The 19,866-nt window shown below is 34.8% G+C and overlaps 1 protein-coding gene and 1 pseudogene across 13 annotated transcripts in view; both read right to left on the bottom strand.

Annotated features, from left to right (window-relative positions):
* PTPRD (protein tyrosine phosphatase receptor type D) overlaps nucleotides 1-19,866 on the bottom strand; it is a 2,163,408-nt gene that overhangs the window by 708,821 nt on the left and 1,434,721 nt on the right. The gene's annotated exons all lie outside the window — the stretch shown is intronic.
* LOC100684282 lies at nucleotides 16,238-17,068 on the bottom strand (annotated as a pseudogene).

The following is a 19,866-nucleotide window of genomic DNA, read 5'->3' on the forward strand; positions in this document are numbered from 1 at the left end:
GTCCTTGAGGAATCAGTCATGTATTTCAAGTATCAGCAGAACTTAGGAGACCAACTGAGCTACATAACTCTCAGGATTTTATTTATTCACAAGGAAATCTTGACTTATATTAGCTGCATTCTGCCTTGGTTTCACTTGATTATCTAGATTTACACAGAGGTTGGAGAAGCAATTTATGCAATTCAAAGATGCCAACTTGTCAAAGAGTAAATCAAGGTGGTTTTCATAAAGCCCATTTTACATAAGGGGTCTTGTACTTTTACAAGAAATATTATGCTATTTTCCTCTCATTCCTTTGTAAGGGTATGGAAATATTATGATAAATTATTACACATGCCTATTCTTATTTCTCTTTGAGTATAGTATTTATGCTGATTCAAATGATTCAAAAAATTCCGGTTGATCCAGTCAACTTTATCAAAGTTCTAGAGGCACTAATACACAGGGAGTTGAAAGTTTAGGGTAAATTCCCTTTTATTTTGTATGTTTAAAAAAGGAGATGAAATCCATCTTACTCTATAGTTTTTCCTTGATTAGTTGTAGTCTTGAATATATAATTTTTAGGTAATCTTTGGGAATTTCAGCCATAGGGACACATTGTCTGCTCTTACTACTTCACTCAGGTGAAGATCCTATAATCACTGCATTATGACATTGTATGGAAATTTCAAAATCATTTAGTTTGTATTTATCTTTATCTTTTTAAGTGATATATTTAGTGTACTGAGCAACTAGTGTAAGCAGCTTATAATTGGCTGAGATAAGGCTAAAAATTAGACTACCTTAGTACTTGTAGTACTTAGTGTTTAGCTGCTTGTTTCCCTAAACCAATAGTGCTGCCTGTAAAGGGCTTGGGAAAACACTCTTAATCCTTTCTGTAGTGGGTAGAACCTATGGTGACCCTGATGGCCATTTCCCACCTCTCTATGTCTCTTACGATCTTGCTTTGTAAAAACAATCCTCAACCTTTGAGTGAAGAAATGTGACTTGTTTTTGAATGATGCAATATGCTAAAGGTGAAGGGATATTGCAGATATGTAATTTAGGTCTAAACTTATTGGTTTTGAGTTAATCAAAAAGCCTCCTGAGAGACCAGAGTTAATCAGGCAAAATCCCTTAAAATGGAGATCAGAATCCAAACAGGAGAGATTTTCCTAAGTGGCTTGATGAAGCAAAAGTCATGATATGGAAGCACAAGTGGCAAGACACTGCAGGTGGCCCCTGAAAACTATGGATGATCTCTAGGACCGTTGTTGGTTTCCAGCCTATAACCAGCAGCAAAAAGCAGGGGTCCTCGGTCACAAAGACAAATACACACACACATACACATACACACACACAGAATTCTGACAGCAACCAGAATGAGATTGGAAGCAAATTCTCCCCAAGGCAAACCTACAGTTGAAAACACAGCCCAAACAATACTTTAATTGCATCCTTGTAAGATCTTGAAGAGAGAACCCAGCTAAGACAAACCTCAACTGTGACTCACAGAAACTGTGAGATAACAGTGTTTTTTTGAAGCTGCTAAATGTGTGGCAATTTGTTATTCTGCCACAAACATATGGATGGACAGACAAAATGCTTATTGTGCTTGAAGTTAGAGTCTTTCATTCTTGTGTTGAAAGAAAATGTTCTTAACCTTTTTGTATATAACACATAGAAATAGCCCACTACTTTGTAGTCTTGTTTCTCAGATCACATTCATTCCTCAACATTGCTGCACATTTATCTCAGAGGTCTGGCCAGACTACCAAAGTGATTATGTCCTCAGGCAGTGGTTCCCAGATATCTGATTTCACAAACCAAAATAATTTTAAAATATATTTTGGGGACAGAAATAGTGTTATCTACCTTTTATTTTATAATCTAATGACATTTCAAAACCACTAACTAGTATCTAATCATTTATCATTAAAAAAAAAAACTAAACAAAGAATAACACCAGAAGGTATAACATGGGCATGATCTCAGAACAAAGAAGACTCTCTCCCAAGAAAGAAGTTTGCAACTTACACACAAACACACACACACTTCAATTTTCCCATTTGTTTTCAACTAGAACAAACAAAACGTTGTCACAGACTCATACCTAAACTATAGATTGTCATTTGGAAGTTACTTTTGTAAGAAGTTTTAAAAACCGTTGTATGGACCGTACGACGTTCTTTGTTACTTCTTTCAGCCTGCTTATTACCTTTCTAGATTAACGTGCTTTTTTTAAGGAGTGAACTGAAAATATATGTTGACTTTTTATGCACTATTAACTATACTTTTTAAAAAATACCTCTTCTTTATGAGGTATCACTTATTCATGAGACACAATAGTACATACGCATGTGTATCATATCATTGAATCTTCATTACAGTCCTATGATTTGTGTTAATATGATTATGTCCATTTTGCAGATGAGGGATCTTAGGCAATGAGGACTTACATAACGTTCCCAAAGTGAACTTAGGTTACTGAATGCACACTTTTATTTTTTATAGAGAGAGCATGAACAGGGGAGAAGGAGCAGAGAGAGAGGAAGAGGCAGACTTGTCACTGAGCAGGGAAGCCAATGCAGGGCTGGATTCCAGGACCCTAGGATCAGGACCTGAGCTGAAGGTGGATGCTTAATGAATCGCCCAGGTGCCCCAAGACCACACTTTTAAACACAATGTTATATTACTATATGGAAATAGATTTTACTTTGTATACATCTCTTCCTTTCCATTCATTTCACACACAAAAAAGGTGGACATTTGGTGGATAAGAAGGCATAAGAAAGTTATGCAATGGGGAAATACATCAATAAATGGTGCTGGAAGAGCTGAATATCTACATACAAAGAAAAAAAAAGAATCTAGAGATAGATCTTATGCCATTTACAAAAATTAACTCAAAATGGATCATAGGCCTGAATGTAAAATGCAAAACTACAAAACTCTTAGAAGATAACATAGGAGAAAATCCAGATGACCTTAGGTATGGTAATTTCTTTTTACTGTTTAAAGATTTTATGTATTTATTCATGAGAGATGCAGAGACACAGGCAGAGACAGAGGCAGAGGGAGAAGCAGGCTCCATGGACGGAGCCTGATGTGGGACTTGATCCTGGGACTCCAGGATCATGACCTGAGCCAAAGGCAGATGCTAAACCACTGAGCCACCCAGATGTCCTTGGTAATTTCTTTTTTAATGCAACACCAAAGGTGTGAACTCTGAAAAAAAAAAATCAATGAAATAGACTTCATCAAAATTATAAACTTAGCCCCTGCTAAAGACAAGATCAAGAGTATTAGATGGTAAGCCACAGACTGGGAGAGAATATTTGCAAAAGATACTCCTACAATAAAGGAACTTATTCCAAACATAAAAAATAAATCTTAAAATTAATAAGAAAATAACCTTATTTAAAAATGGGTCAAAAACACTAACAGATACCTCACCAAAAAAAGACATACAGATGGCAAATGAGCACATGAAAAAATGCTCCACATCATATGTCAACAAGGAAATGTGAATAGAAACAACAATGGTATACCATGACGCACTTATCAGAGTGGACCAAATCTGGAACACTGACAATACCAAATGCTGGTGAGGATGTAGAACAATAGGAACTCTTCTTTATTGCTGGTGGGAATGTAAAATGAATGGTATAGCTACTTTTGAAAAGATTTGTCAGTTTCCTACAAAACTGCACATACTGTTACCATATAATCCAGCAATTGTGCTCTTTGGTATTTTTCCAAAGGACTTCAACACATGTGTCCCCGCAAAACCTGGGCATAGATATTTATAGCAGCTTTATTTGCAATGCAACAACTTAGAAGCAACCGAGATATCCTTCAGTAGATGAATGCACATAAACTGTGGTACATCTAGATAATGGAACATTACTTAACATTGAAAATAAATTAGCATGAAACCATGAAAAGACTTGGAGAGACCTTATGTGCACGTTACTAGGTGAAAAAATCAATCTGAGTATGCTGCATAGTTTATGTTCCAACTATATGACCTCTGGAAAAGACAAAAGTACAGAGACAATACAAAGATCAGTGATTGCCAGGAGTGAACATGTAGGGAATGAACAGGAGAGTACATGTATATGTATATACTATTCTGGTGAATGATCTAGATAGCAGAGGAAGCTATGGATGTGTGGGGGTAAGGGGTATATGGAAAATCTCTGTAACTTTCTCAATTTTATTATAAAACTAAAACTGCTCTAAAATTAAATCTTTAAGAAAAATATAGACATAAAGGCATGAAGGCACATGAAAAAATTATAAGCCATCTTTAACAGACTTCTACTGACAACATTTTTTTAAGTTTTTTTTTTTAATCTGGAAAACCTTAAATACAGAAGTCAAAATCAGACTTAAAATACATCTTTTCAACAATATAGTAGTGAAATCAATGGAAGATATTATAACAGACATAGGAAGAAAGGGGGAAAAAGTAGGAAATATTGAGGAAAAATATTAATTAGTAATAGAGTGGTTGAGGTTTCTCTTGAAAAATATCAGAATGTGGGATGCCTAGGTGGCTCAGTGGTTAAAGCGTCTGTCTTTGGCTCAGGGTGTGATCCTGGGGTCCTGGGATCGAGTCCCACATTGGGCTCCCTGCATGGAGCCTGCTTCTCTCTCTGCCTCTCTCTCTCTGTCTCTCATGAATAAATAAATAAAATATTTAAAACACAATATCAGAATGTAACTTGAACTCAGATTTGGATTCAGATTTAAGCAAGATTTATTTACTTTCCATTTTGTGCCAAAGACTGTGCAAGACATTGTCACATGTGTTCTAATTATTTAACGGTCATATACTTATATACTCTTCAGTCAGATGTCTTTGAGTACTGTAATTGTATGTAATAGACCAATATTGGACTTTTTAAAATGAGATACACTGTGATTGTTAATTTTATATGACAACTTAGTTTGAATACAGCATCCAGTTGTTTGGTCAAACACCAAAAAAACCTTGGAAACCTTTTTTTTTTTTTTTTAAAGGAGATTGACATTTACCACTGTTTGGCTTTAAGTAGAACAGTTTGCCCTCCATAATGTGGATAAGCCTCATCCAATTAGTTGAAGGCCTTAAGAGTAAAAACAGAGATCTCCCAAAGAAGGAATTCTGCTTCCAGATTGCAACATAGAAATTCTGACTTACTTTTTAGTTTTCAGGCTCAAGACTTACAAAACCACCTTTTACCTGCATCTCCAGCATGCTCACTTGTCCTATGGATTTTGGATGTGCCAGCTCCCACAAATGTGTGTCAGTTCCTTAAAATAAATCTCTCCTTCTCACTCTATATTTTATTGGTATATGCTATTGATTCTGTTTCCCTGAAGAACTGTGACTAACACATATACTAACTAAGCTAAAAGTCAGTTCTGATTCTTTAAAATCCATTAAGAATATTGCATTGATCATTTGAGGCATGATAGCCCATATTTAACAAATAATTTACTGAATATAACAGTAAGTACCTGGGCTGTACAATCTTAATATTATCAATTCCTCATCTGTAAAATGAGGACTGATTCTAGTACTGCCTTCCAGAGAAATTGTGAAAATTAAGTCAGATAATCTATGATGTCTAGCACAGTGCCTCACACACCTAAGGCATCCTTACATATGAACTATTTTATTACCCTTAAAATAAGCCTGAAAATATACATTATTTACAAATAAGGAAACAGAAGCTGAGAGACATTGAGTAACTCTTAAGACATTAAGCTAATTCCTTTGATTATGAAATGATGGTTACATTTTCTAAAACAGCTTCTTTTTCCTGGGTTTTGTTGTTCTTTCAGTATTATAAACCTGCTGATAGCTAAAATACTAAATTTACATCAAAATGACTGAAAAGAGATGAAGAATACCACAAGACAGAAGAGTAAGAAAGAACTTGTAAAAATGGTCATATACTGAAAACACTTCAGAACTGATTCACATAAGAGGAAATTTTGATGGAATGCTCACTTTCAACATGTAGTAGTTCTTAGGATTGATAAAAAAGGTTCTTGTGGAATTCCACAAAGTGATCATAAATTGAGGTTTTAATTGATTCTTTCCATCAGTCCATATGTTTTATGTACATCTGGTAGAATTCATATTGACTGAAATATAGATTAATATGAGTTGACAACATGAAGATATGAATGATTGTATATTTTTGATCTGGCTAGTATTTTATTTAATATTAACATAAATAAATATATCTAAAATAATCAATTTTAGGGCAAATTTAGAGTAAATTTTGAGGAATTAATAGTAAAATTTAGTCTAGGACAATTTCAGGTTAACAATATTATATAATCCTATTACATACCCTTTCAGAGATATTGATAATGTAGAACAAAGGTTGTTTTGTTAAGGAAAAATATTATGGGTTCATATTTCTCCTTTATTTCTAGTAACAGAACGGGACTAAATTCAAATGACTTAAATGTTATCTTGCATAAACTTAATGGTTTTAATTTTCTAATACAGTAAGTCTTTTCCATTTCTGATTTTGGTGATTTTATGATTGAGGCAACTAAATATAAAGGTGGTTGGCTGCTCTTGATTAAAACATACACACATCAGAGTCTATTATTCTTTATATGCAATATAGAGATTAAAAAATGGCTTAAAGAGCCAGTTTTCTGAGAGTAGTATAAGACAGTGTCACACAAAGATTTGTGAATATATGTGTAGATCTATGTTCTACTTTTAACAAGCCATGGTTGGAGAGCTCTGTGAAACACTACTTTATTGGACTAGCCACATGTGACTGGTCATAGTTATAGACATAGATATGACTACACATATACAATAAAGCTGAAGAAAATGGAAAATTCCTTGGAACAGTGAGAGGAAATGACCCATGCTTAACCTGAATTAATTATGTGTTCGCATAGCATACCCACTCCCCCCGCCCCCCTAGCTTTGTCTCCTTTACTCCTCTCTCTCAAACTTGAGTTAACTCTGATGCAAACTGTGGAAGATGTGTCCATCTGGCTTTAATCTAGAGTGGATTAGTAAGAAAGAAGAAAAATTTATATTTTTATTTCTATAAAAAATATACTGGATTTCTGTTCAGATATATTCAATGACTTGAAGTTTTCAATGGCCCATGGGATTTTCAAAAGACCTCCATATAAAATTTGAGTCTTTAAAATTAAACTCACTGGCTCTAGAACACAAAAAAGGAAACCACAATATCAAAATGAATAAATGTTTCATTAAATGTCTGCATAACATTATGTCACTTCATTAATTATTAAATTTAGTATTCATAAAAGATTTATTACATTTGAAAACAGTTTGGTGGATAAATTTTTCCATTTTAAAAGAATTCCTAAGTCCACGAAATGTCAAAAACATAGCCAATCATAAAATATGTCAATAACACATAGCCAAATGATTTCAAAAGCAAATTCATAACATGGCTTTCCCAAAGTTTTATAGTAAATAATTAGTGTTGAATGTGGGTGTACTCTCATATGTTTGCGATTATGCATGCTGCACCTTCCAAAAGGGTTGACCAAGTTCTTAAGGCAGCTCCACTTTTAATTCATCCATTGCTATGCCATAATAGAAAATAAAGACATATTTGGTTTATATTTCACTGCTTTAAAACCTTTCAAACCAGACTGTGTTCCCTTAAAGCGGTCTCTGGGCAGAGAGTCATGTGCAGAAGGATTATTATGGAGTATCCTCGGGAGATACAGGTGGAAGAGAAACTGGGAGAGAGCTCAACTAATCCTATAGTGAACTCTGGAACTAGGATGGCTCTCCAGAGATGCCCCAAATTGGGTCAGGGAGCAAGGCCTTCAAATCCCTCCAATCATCCAGTTATTGGTCAAATCTTTCCTGAGAGGGGACATAACCTTTGGGAGGCAGCTCTAGATAGCCGAGGGAAACACATTAGTGACAAAATCTGGAGATGGAGCATCACATTGTGTATACACTTAGGGAGTATCAGATTACCTCCCACCAAAATTCAATCCATATGTTGTAGTTATAAACAAAGGTACAAGGCGGGAAGGTGGGATTTCATCCAGTTCATTAGTTTATCAGATTAATACCATGAAAATAATGTATTCCTGGAGTAAGGGTGCCTTTAGTCTTGACTCAAGTTTAATATTAAAATATAACCACTACTAGACCACATGAGCAATTCAATATTAAATGTTCAAAGACTTCCTGAACACTTTAAATTCTGAACTAGTAGTACTATACATGTTTATGTACAATAAACATGTACAATTCTGGATTTAATTTAACTTGGTTAGATAATAATCCACAGTTATTATCTTTTGAGCATCTATTATCAGGTTAGACCCCTGAATGCATTATATTGTTTATTTTTAAATATACACTCCTACTTTAAAGAATAGGAAGTTCATGTCTAGAGAGTTGATGTAACTTGTCCAAATTCACACAAGGTGTAAGATGTGATTGACAGAATTATTCCAGGTCTCTTTGACTCTGTAGTCCAGATTTTCCTCCCCAATTTACCATGTTACCATTCTAGTCCAGAATAAGTTGTTAAAAAATCTTTTAAAATATATGCAAAAATAATGTAAAATTATGCCCAGTAAAGAGAAGAAAAGCTATACATGAATGCTAATTTCATTGTAAATATAGCTTGCTACTATGTACCACATGCTGTTTGAATTACTTTCCTTGAATAAACTCTTCACAACTCTAAAAGGGATATACTACCATTTTATTAACCCTTTTTAGAGATTGGTAAAATAAGGTATGGACAGGGTTGGTTAACTTCCAAAGGTTATATACAGTTTTAAGCAGTAGACTTGGCATTGACTCTTGCAGTGTGACTCCAGAAAATCCCACTTAATCACAAAGCTCTGTGCCTCTTTGCATTAAGTGTGGATGTATTATGATTTAAGTGCTGGTATACCACACTGCTTTCTTTACCAAAAAAAGTGTTCTGACTGACACACATTTCTGGGAGCCAAAGTCAGTGTGTATAATATTTAGAATTGTTCAAGGACTGTAAATGAAAATAATCTGAGAGTGTTATTTTTAAGCAAAGGTGATGCTTTGCCCTTTGTCTTTCACAATGATAGTAATAAGAGTATACTTCAAACGATGCATGGATAGCAAAACATGGGCAAGATTTTGAAGCAGGACACTTTATGAAAGAGAAAGGGTTGTTAGCAACATAGCTGAAGGACTGTTGTTTTGATCTCTCATGAAAAGAGCTATCCAAAAAAAGATTTTTACATCAAAATATCAACATTGTACTACCTCTAAAGCTTATGTATATCTTAGACATCATCCTCCCCCCTTTTTTTAAGAATAAAAGATGGAAGACTCTTTCAACCAACCATTTCGAGTATATATAGGGTAAGATGATGTTTTTCTCTGAAAATACTGTTTTTCTTAAAGTTCCTCTGCTTTCTTGCATAATAAAATATAAGAAGGAAGTATTGATTAAAGTGCATGAGTCAATAGTAATTTTATAGTTATTTAATTAGAAAACAAAATTTTTGTGGCCATTTACAAGTCTGAGAAGTACTTGTGAGGTTTTGTTTTGTTTTCTTTTTTTTTTTTTACTTGTGAGTTTTTTTTTTTTAATTTTTATTTATTTATGATAGTAACAGAGAGAGAGAGAGAGAGAGAGAGAGAGAGGCAGACACAGGCAGAGGGAGAAGCAGGCTCCATGCACCGGGAACCTGACGTGGGATTCGATCCCGGGTCTCCAGGATCACGCCCTGGGCCAAAGGCAGGTGCCAAACCGCTGCGCCACCCAGGGATCCCTACTTGTGAGTTTTTGATCAACACACAGTTACAGGGACTTTCTCCTATAATAATGACACTGTGCTAATGATCAAAACTGAGAAGAAAGATGAAACATGAACATATTATCTTTTAAATTATTTTACAGCCACATAGTTAGGATTACAAGAATAAATTTTCTACTCTTGCCACTAAGAACAAATATTTTATACTAATTACTTCCTATGTCTCAGAGAATATTTAAATATTAGCTAAGATTAAAAAAATAGTGTCTTAATTCTTGCTTTAAGACATGCACCATGCAAGTGTAAACTTTGATGCGTACTAATGGACACCTCTTTCTAGCTTTGACCCTTAGGTTGAAAATAACAGCCTGTTGTTATTTTCAGAGAGAATAATATCCATTTCTAAACATTTTAGAAGTCTCAGGGCTTTTTTCCCCCTTATAAATAGACAAATAAATGGCCACATTAGCAATTGCACTTCAATATGAGCCAAGGACATTTTTCAAATGTCACAACTCAGGGTTAGCACTCTCATTTTTGACATTTGGCCTTCAGATTTTTCTTCTTAATTGTCTGTTTGCTGCCTCATTGCCATACACAGGGATTTAAGGTCAAAAACATCTCTTTTCTGCATTGCCATAAGATAGAATGTCCAAAAGTTTTAAATATTTCATATATTGTGGGCTACCAGACTTTCCCAAATTCTATACTAGTTTCAATCTTTTGAATATAGGGAGGTCTTCTGCTCAGACCAAAACTGCCCATAGCAAGGATTGTCAGTTACTTGATTCCAACCACTACAAGCTGCTTACTTTTTTAGCAGATGCTTGTGGGTTTGTTTTTCTGGACCAGTGGAAACAATTTAGATTAGTTTTGCAAAAGCAAATATGAATGCAGCCTACACATAGTAGTGTACTATTATATAAGGAATAGATTACATCGTCAAGATAATGTTCTTAAAGATTAACTGACTGACATAACTGAGACTTAAATTTTCTTTTAAAGTGAAGATCACTTCCAGAGTGGCATCAAGTGAAAGCAAGTGTGACCTCCACACACTGTCCACTTAAGAAATCTTAAATAAAAAAAATATTTTAAATCTATTGGCATAGAATATTGAACTTCCTGCTGGCTCAGTGGTATCATCCACTGAGAACAATAGAATGAAAACATCATATGATGGTGGTTTTAACATTGAAATGTTTAGCCTAATTAAGAATCCATGTGGTTCACTACCCATTCAAAAATATAAATTAAAAATATTTTATGTCCCACATATCAGGCAAGTTACAAGGGAAACAAAAAAGTTGTTTTTCTCAAAAAATTCTAAGACCCTAAAGACTGATTTCTATGCCACATGCCTCTCTATATATGATTTGATTTTGTCTCTCCCATTAGATTATTATGACCTTCATAAATCATTATAAGTACCAGAATGCATAGTAAGTCCTTAACTGCCTTTCCAAGGGTATGCTATATTTAAGCCATAGTCCTCCTGTCCTCACCTCTTACCTTAGTTATGGAATGTGGTCTTACACTGGAAAAATAAGTGGCCAAATTCTGATAATCAGTAGGAACTTATCCCCTTGGCAACAGATGAAATGACTAAGGATGGACAGCTTTCCATGATTGACAACTTGTGAGCTAAACAGTGGTACCCTGTGTGGATTTGAGAAAAGACTTTATCCAACTATGGACAAAGATGATTGGTTAAGTTAGTTGCAAACTTTCTCTGGGGAATTTGAACCAGTGAAACAAACAAACTAGTTTACCGTAGCAAGCTGAAGTAAAGAGAGATACAGAGGGAAGATAGTATGTAAAAAGTAAGGTGCAGCAAGAGCTCTGAATAAACCCATGACACAGAGAAGAAAAATAATGAAATATAGTCCTTGTTCAGAGAGAATGGCAACTTTATTTTTTTCTAGTTAGAGTTGCAAATTCCCAGAAAAGCAAAAACTCTGACTTCCATGATCTCTGAATTGGTTGTGCATCTACTCCTTGGATTTCTCTCTCTGTTACTCCTCCATTATAGTTTTCTAATATCTATTATTTAACATGAACTTAGTGAGTTTCTATCTCTTTCAACTGAAACAGTCTAAAATATTTCATTACCTTAAATGTGAAAAATATCTATAAAATGCCCTAATGAGCTACCAAAGCATAATATAGGTGCTTGGCCCTGAAGAGTTTGCAATATAATGTCTGATATAGAATATGCATAAAGGAGAAGATAAATCACAAGTAATAAACATGAATGTAGGTACTGTCTATGATTGACCATTTTTCAATGATCTTTAGATATATCCAGGAATGAAGATAGTTGTGATATGTTCCTGAATGCTGCCTCTGCAACCCTGTGTGCTCAGAGGGAATATCTTCCCCTAAAGAAATATGCACGGCATTTTAAAGAGAAAGAATTCAGAGCCAGGACTAAAATACGAGCAATTATAGATAAATGTTTTTAAGAAAGATAAAAGGAATTTTTTAAAAAGTTAAATGCCAGCTAAGTTGTTGGCATTACTCTACAATTAATCACATATATGATCTCATTTAATCCTCATGGAAAATTTTGGGAAGTAAATATTCTAAACTATAAATACGTTTTTTTAAAGTGAGGCTAAGGAAGTTTGCAGTAATTTCTCCAAAGTCAAGCTTGAAAGTGAAATCCATTGCTTTCTCCCTATAATGCTTACATTCTTTTCATTTAACCAGAATGCCTACTCTTTATTTATCATAATTGTGTAATGTCAGAAAGAGTGTAACAACCTCATGCACACAGAACCCTTGACTCCTGATTGTTGTTGCCTTAACTTTTCTCCCGAATTTTCTAGAAAGGAAATCCCTGCCAAATTTTAAGTGCCACCAAGAAAGGAACTATCTTCGCTTAATAGAATGCAGTCTGGGCATCAGTAGGTGTTCAAGAAATATATGTTGAACAAATGCTTTAAAGGACATTTATACTTTACAAACATTATCACAGATTATCCCAAATCAATATTGGCTATCTACATACAGCTTTCCTTGGCTCACTGCAGTTGCAAAAAAGCAGATTTTCTTACTATTTCTGGAGATGCTAACCCACTTAAAATTTAAGCCTATGGGCTCTAGAGACAGTATCTTTATTTAAAACGACGGCCAGTTCATAGTTGTGCTGCTTTAAGCACATTATTAAACCTTTCTAGTCTCAGTTTCCTCAGCTATAATGAATTAAAAGCAGATAATGATATATGTTTTGTGTGACTATTACATGAGTTAATATTGTGAAATATTTAGAACACTGCCAGGAAAATGATAAGCACTCAATAAATGTGAGTTCTTTCAACAGGCCTTCCAATGGTTTTATTTAATATTACTCTTACTTTTACCCCTTAGTAAAGGGCAGGCCTTTCTCAGATCAGTTGTGACTTACCAGAGGAGTCATCATAATCCTATAATGTGTCTGTATTCATGTGTGTGTGAGGGGGTGGAGGGGAAGAGGCGTGAAGGTTATCTCTGTCTTGAAGCACTTGACACAAGTTGATAGATATCCTACTTTTGAAAAGGAGTCTTCTGTAAATGATCAAATAAGAAATATTTTAGACTTTGTGAGCCTTACAGTCTCTGTCACAACTACTCAACTCTGCTGTTATACTGTAAAAACAGTCACAGAAAATAGGTAAACAAGTGAGTGTCTCTGTGTTTCAATAAAACTTTATTGACAAAACAGGCAGTGGGCCAAATCTGGCCCAAGAGTCATAGTTTCCTGACTTTTGCTAGAGATAATTACAGGTGGCATGATATTCAGATAATAAGTATGCAGCTAGGACAATTGCTTCCCAGATACACCTTGAATATTACTATGTCATCAGGGGCAGATCATTTAAGCTATATGACTAAAGTTTCTCATTTGTTAGTTGGAATAAATGCTTCATGGAGCTCTCTTCAGATTAAGCCTCTACTAACTTTTAGTATGCAAAGGCCTAGAAATCTAATGTAGTAAAACCAAAGTTACTTTTCTATTAATATTGCTAAATTTTCTCCTCCTCTCCCTCTAAAGAGAATCCTGCTTTGCCTACTTAGGTTCTCTGCCCCAATGTTGCTCGACTGATGGGATTTTATAATAATAAGTAGAAAAGGGTAGAGGTGGGAGGATAAGATGGATATGCTTGCCAAGGCTGGATAAAATAATTCTGTGAAATTTTCCAAAGTGAGGAATGGGGCAATATCTATAGAATAGAATAGAGTAGAATAGAATAGAATGGAATAGCAGAAGGGAAACAGTGATGCAGTGGCATATTTATTCTTTTCATTGTGTGTGAAAATTGCAAACAGAAAAGTTTATTTTGAATTTTTTTGTCTGTTTTTTTTAATTTAAATAGGTCGTTTTTTTAAAGGTGGTTACTTTTGAAAAATGTAATGCTACAGCTATAGGAGTGCATAAAAGTGACAGATCATTTCCTTAACTATGCTTCTTTTTACCTTCTGCACAAAGGAAAAATATTTGTCAACCTCAGAGTTAAAGGTATAAAACAATGGTTGGCAAACTTTCTCCAAAGGGCCAGACAGTAAATCTTTTAGGTTTCACAGGTCACAAAAGATCTCTGTCATGTATTCCTTCTGTTTCAAGCCTTTAAAAATGCAAAATCAATGTCCACAATAGCTAAACGGAGGAAGGAGCCTCGGTGTCCATTGAAAGATGAATGGATAAAGAAGATGTGGTTTATGTATACAATGGAATATTACTCAGCCATTAGAAACGACAAATACCCACCATTTGCTTCCACGTGGATGGAACTGGAGGGTATTATGCTGAGTGAAATAAGTCCATCGGAGAAGGACAAACATTATATGGTCTCATTCATTTGGGGAATATAAATAATAGTGAAAGGGAATAAAGGGGAAAGGAGAAAAAATAAGTGGGTAATATCAGAAAAGGAGACAGAACATGGAAGACTCCTAACTCTGGGAAACGAACTAGGGGTGGTAGAAGGGGAGGAGGTCGGGGGGTGGAGGTGACTGGGTGGTGGGCACTGAGGTGGGCACCTTTTGGGATGAGCACTGGGTGTTATTCTGTATGTTGGCAAAGTGAACACCAATTAAAAATAAATTCATAAATAAATAAATAAATAAATAAATAAATAAATAAATAAATAAAAATAAAAATGCAAAATCTGGTCAGCCAGGGTGGCTCAGCGGTTTGGTGCCACCTTTGGCCCAGGGTGTGATCCTGGAGACCTGGGATTGAGTCCCATGTTGTGCTCCCTGCATGGAGCCTGCATCTCCCTCTGCCTGTGTCTCTACCTTTCTCTCTATGTTTCTCATGAATAAATAAAATCTTAAAAAAAAATCCTTAAAAAATAAATAAAATAAAAATGCAAAATCTATTGTTGACTTGCACCATACAAAAACAGACTGGGCCAAATTTGCTTGCCCACAGTAGTTTACCAAACTCAGGTATAAAATATCTATTTTCTAATTTGTCCAGGAGATTGCTCCCTTCAGGCTTCTTGACAGTCTGCTGCCTGAAGTAGAGAAAGGCCTTATTTACAATTGAATGTGGCCTGTGACAAAAGTAGAAATGGAGAGTTCCTGCTCATTTTTCCTGCTTATTTTCCATTTATTACATAAATTTGTTGAGCACCCACAATGTACACTCTTAAATATTTTTGTTTGCAGAGACTTCCAGTGTTTCTTTCTTAAACACGTGGCTCCTGCAGTTTCTTTCAATCTGTAATTATCAGTTCTCTATACTCATGTTTTAGGGCAGATCAAGAATAAAATCTCTACTAACACTCGAAAAGATTCATGATTATGAAAAATGAATCAAGCTAACAATAGTATCATTCCACAAATACACATCTTTCTTTGATATTGCTGCCTAGGTGGGGGAAAATATGTTACCATCTCCACTTAAAAAAATATTTCTTTTCCTCCCATAGACTGAAACTTAATAAAAAAAAGTCTCAAATCTAGAATACTTACCACATATTTCCTTTCATTTTTGTAGTTCTTTGCCATGTTAACATAGTATCTGGATCCAGGTAGGGCTATTTAAAAGCTTTCTATTTCATCCATAAAACAATATATTAAGGGATGAATAATACTTTCAAAATACTTTATGCCCCCAAATTTCATCTCAGGAAAGGAGTGGTCATGATTCTGCTTCTTCAGGATGAAAACTGGAACTATGAGCTTTCTGAATATTTCTGCTATTTTTCCTGAGAAAAGACTTTGAAAGTGGCCAAAATGAGCCAGGACTTCAGTATTAAATTCCAGATCTTTGGTAAAGACATCAACTACAGTATCTGATTACCCAACCACAGGGACACGACACATTTTGTAATTAGAAGTGTTTGTGATTTTCCTTTTGACTTTGTAAACAAAGGGAAATACCCCAGGAAACAACTTTGTTTGTTCTCTCATTCCTTCTAAACATACATGCAAAATCAGTTCTCTCTTTCATCAACTCCATGAGGAGAAAGAACAGAGTAGACTGAAGTTATTGCTTCCACCCCCGTCTTTGTGCCTCTTTCTTTTCCCCTTCCTTGTGCTCCTGCTTAGCTAGTTTGTTCCCCTCACTCTGCAGTGTGTCCTGTTCCTTCTCCTTTAGGATTCATCCTGAAGTGAGTATTTTTTTTAAGATTTTATTCATTTATTCATGAGAGACACACAGAGAGAGGGGGGCAGAGACATAGGCAGAGGGAGAAGCAGGCCCCATGCAGGAAGCCTGATGTGGGACTTGATCCTGGGACTCCAGGATCAGGCCCTGAGCCAAAGGCAGACACTCAACCACTAAACCACCCAGGTGTCCCCTGAAGTGAGTCTTGCTCCAGTTTTTGGGCATTGAGGATATCTTCCACATTGGTGTTTTGGAATAGAGATTTATTAGAACCAATAATCATTGTGGTGGTACCTGGATCATCCTTCTCATCTGCTCTGTCTTTTGCATCTGTCACATCAGCATCTTGGGCCAGGAGCATAGCCTTTCTCTGCTTCTTCTCTTCTGATACCATCATGGGCTTCAGCAAATCTGTGGCTGCTTCTCAATTTAGGTGGCAATGGCCTGTAGTTAATCTTCTTTTTTCACTTTGGTGACAACATTCTGACTTCCTGACCATCCTTCTACAATCTCTTTGTAGATGTTAAGAAGAGAATCTTTTTTGAAGCAGGCAGAGAGTATATGCTGTAGAGCAACCACCCTCTCTTCTTCTGTCTCCTGCAGGACACTCAAGATATAGGAGCCCTAAATGGTTCAGTCCACTACCAGCACCTCCAATTGTCTATCCATTCACGACCCAAGACCCAAAGCCACTGCCCCTGATCCCACCATCTCCTCCACCTAGGCAGCTGCACCCACTTTGCTTGGTGCTTCCATCTTGGGGTTAGTGCCCTCAAATTGTCTTTTGAATACGAGCTGTGTGATTTGATTACAAAATCATTCTGGGACTGGATCACATAGATAATCGTGGTAGCTTCTTCTTTCTTCTTCTTCTTCTTCTTCTTCCCCTTCTTCTTCATAATGGCTTCTTAAATATCACACATTTCTAACCATACTAATACATCCCCAGGTTGATTAGTGAAGATGCCAATGTTACTTAGGTCTGGAGTGGCTGTAATTGTGACATTTTAAGCCTCAATTTTGGTTGATAGACAGCAGCTTCAGATAAAATAATAATATTTGGCAGCCTGGCACTTTTATGCAAACTTGAAAAACTTTCAATATTCCTAAGTGGGGTAATACTAATAATGAAGACTCTTGAACAAAGGCTACATTCTTGCTCAAAACATTACTAATTTCAAATTGCATCCTTCTAGTTGAGTTACTGTACATTTGAAGTAACTCTTAATGAGCTTTTGATGATATCTTATTTAATTAAAAATACTGAAAAATTAAAGCTTTTTTTTTCTTATTAATACTGGCACATTTTTTCTGGAGTTCTGCACTTCTGGTAAATCTCCAATCATAGTATGATTCTGGTTCTGAGTAAAGTTTTTTTTTCATAAAAATACATTTTTTGGCTTGCAAATTATTTCATGGACTTCAATAGACTTGGAAGTATTCTTGGTAATTTTAATATGGGCACTTGTCCTATTATAATTAAAAATGGTTCTTATCTCCAGAATCAACTCTTAAAACTGCTTTTTTTGCAGCACTTGCCCTATTCAGCACCTAGGACAGTGCCTAACACATTCAATTATAGAATGAATAAGTGAATGAGTAGTCATGGAGAATGGCTCTAATATAAAGCAAACAAATTTGGACAAATCCTCTGTCACAAGAAAACTAAGCAAAATCTAATAGAACAACCAGCGGTCCAGTGGTGTAGTGTATGATACACTGGAACACAGATTCCTGAGGTTTGGGGCAAATTGGATATTGCTTACTTTCAGGATTAGTCTACGTATTATTTACCATGATGCTTAAGAATCCATTGTTTGTTGTATGGAGTGTGGAATAAGACACACTAAGAACCTTAAATTAAAATATTCTTTTCTTCCCTTTGCTCTATAATGCTACCTTCTATCTGCCAGGATTATACACTGGTTACTGAGTATCTCTGTAACTTTCTTTTATCTCTGCTCATCTTTAAGATTCTCCCCCCAGCTAGAAAGTAATGCCTCTTTAGAACATTCGCTCCTAAATTAAACTTTTGTTTTCCAGGGGGAAGGTTAATAATGTTTTGAATGAAAACAAAACACTAGGCTCACTATTGTTATAAACATGCTAATATTAAACCACTATCATGTTCTCCTACTTCTCAGAAATAATGCTTTTTCAAATGCTGAGTATTCTCTGTTGTAGAGCAAAGGTCTTCTCTACAGATAATACTATTGGGAACTAAAGCAGACACAGATATTGAAATGGTGATGCTTTATTCATGACCATATGTTGCTACTGATTTCTGCAGCAAAGCATGTATAAACTTATTCCTTTTTTCTCTTCTGCTGTTTCAATGGACCCATAATTATCAAAAGTACAACATGTAATAAGCAGATGAATGATAAGTAATCTAATATTCACTGATTGATATTCAGCTCCTACCATATTACTCTTATCCTGCATGAGTATGTAAAAAATATTCATAAGAAAATGTGATTTAGAAACTGAGTGTAATAGCTATTTTCTTCATTTATAACTCATATGACAAAAGTTATGATTTGGAAATATTAGGAATACCATATTTAGAACAAATCCATAGTACAGTGAAAAAAGACAATGGATCTGAAAGAAATAGAAACTTCTCAATAAACATCTACTGAGTTCACATTATGTGCAATGTACTTTAAATATAAAGATGGTTAATATATAAGAACTTAAAGACACAAATTAAAAATTATGATCTCCAATCATATCAATTATTTCATCAAATATAAATTTTCTAAACATACCAATTAAAATATAAATCTTTCAGATTGGGTTAAAATGCAATTGAAAAGAAACCCTTTTAATAAAAGAACATAGGTTAAAAGTAAAAGTGTAGGAAAAGATATAACCCCTAAGTACCAACCAAAAGAAAGCTGAAGTGCCTATTTTAGTATCAGACAATGTAGGCTTCAGAACAGGTGTGAAAAGAGACATTCTGTAGTGAAATGTGGGTCAAGAAACCAAGATGGTATAAGAATCTTAGATGTGTAAGCACCTAACAACAGAGCTTCAAAATGCATGCAGCAAAAACTAATAGAACTGAAAGGAATCAAATAAATAAATCTGCAATCCTAATTGGAAACTTTGAAGTTCTTTGCTTAACAGTTGATTGAAAAATCAGGTAGAAAATCACTAAGTATATAGGAGGTCTGAGTAACACTATTAACTAATGACTTAATTAGTATAAATAAAACACTCCATCCAATAACAGCAGAATACCTATTATTTTCAATTGTATAAGGAATATTCATTACAATAGATTATATTTTGGGCCATAAAATAGGCCTAAAATGTAAAATAAAAGAAATTGTATAATGTTTTCTTTCCATAATTTATTAAAGTATAAATAAATAATTAAAAAATCCCCAGTATTTATAATTAAATAATACATTCATAAATAACACATGGATAAAACAAAAAGTCACAAGGGAAATTAGAAGCATTTCAGATGAATAAAACTGAAAATACAACATATCAAATTT

Source organism: Canis lupus, chromosome 11 (genome assembly GCF_011100685.1).
Source record: "Canis lupus familiaris isolate Mischka breed German Shepherd chromosome 11, alternate assembly UU_Cfam_GSD_1.0, whole genome shotgun sequence".
NCBI lineage: Eukaryota > Metazoa > Chordata > Mammalia > Carnivora > Canidae > Canis > Canis lupus.